The following is a 1,261-nucleotide window of genomic DNA, read 5'->3' as shown; positions in this document are numbered from 1 at the left end:
CAAAACCCATCATATAAGCAGGCTGTTCTTTTTTGCTGCACATACAATTTGCAAATACCAGTACAGTCAGAAGATCGTGGGTTCAAGCCCCACTCCAGAGATTTCAGCACATAATCCAGGCCGGCACTTCAGTGCAGGATGTTTTAGATGACACGTTAAACGTAGAGGTCTGCCCTCTCAGGTGGATGTAAAAGATCCCATGGCACTATTGGAAGAAGGGTGTCATAAATCTCATCATCGAGAAACTACCTATGAAATAACACTGGACGGCCAGCTGGTGGCGCCGTCCAAGGAGTATAAATACTCGGGCGTTGGCCCCAGCTTTCCAGGGGCATTTTGTAAGACAAGGAGCTAGTGAAGTACAACTAGACCTCCATGTTCTGAAACAAGTTGATTAAAGCCTTGCTTTATGCTCAAACCAAGTGCGGAGTGAGTTTTATTACGTCAAAGGGCAGGGGAGTTTTTTCAGTGTCCATAGGTACATAAGATCGTAAGAAACAGGAGCAGGTGTAGGCCATTCGGCCCTTCGAGCCTGCTCTGCCATTCAATAAGCTGATGGCTGATCTTCTACCTCAACTCCACCTTCCTGCACTAACCCCATATCCCTTGATTCCCTTAGTATCCAAAAATCTATCAATTGCTGTCTTGAATATACTCAACAACTGAGCATCCACAGCCCTCTGGGGTAGAGAATTACACAGATTCACAACATTTTGAGTGAAGAAATTTCTCCTCACCTCAGTCCTAAATGGTCAACCCCTTATTCTGAGACTGTGACCCCAAGTTCTAGACTCCCCATCCTCCCAACATCCACCCTGTCAAGCTCTTTAAGAATGTTCTATGTTTCAATGAGATCACCTTTCATTCTTCATCCAGGGCAACATTTATCCCTTAAGCAACACCCTAAACAGATTATCTGGTCATTATCTCATTGCTGTGGGACCTTGCTGTGTGCAAATTGGCTGCAGCACTTATTACAACAGTGAATTCACTTAAAATGTAGTCCATTGACTAAAGCGCTTTGAGACATCCTGAGGTCATGAAAGGTGCTATATAAATGTAAGTTCTTTCTTTCTCAAAATTAGCAAGCCTCAAGCAAGATTTGAAATGAGTAAAGAATTGTTTCTGCCTCACATGTAAAGCAGCTTGGGTTGGCCATTGTCGATTGACGGCATCTAGAGCTGTTTGGGACATGGTGGCTCCTGAATTGCTGGGACTTTGAGAGCTGCGGGTAGGTTCATCGGCCAGTGCAAACTGCAAG

The sequence above is a fragment of the Somniosus microcephalus genome, chromosome 15, assembly GCF_052327205.1.
Source record: "Somniosus microcephalus isolate GS21.2 chromosome 15, FLI_Smic_1.0, whole genome shotgun sequence".
NCBI classification, from domain to species: domain Eukaryota; kingdom Metazoa; phylum Chordata; class Chondrichthyes; order Squaliformes; family Somniosidae; genus Somniosus; species Somniosus microcephalus.
This window is presented reverse-complemented; position numbering follows the sequence as displayed.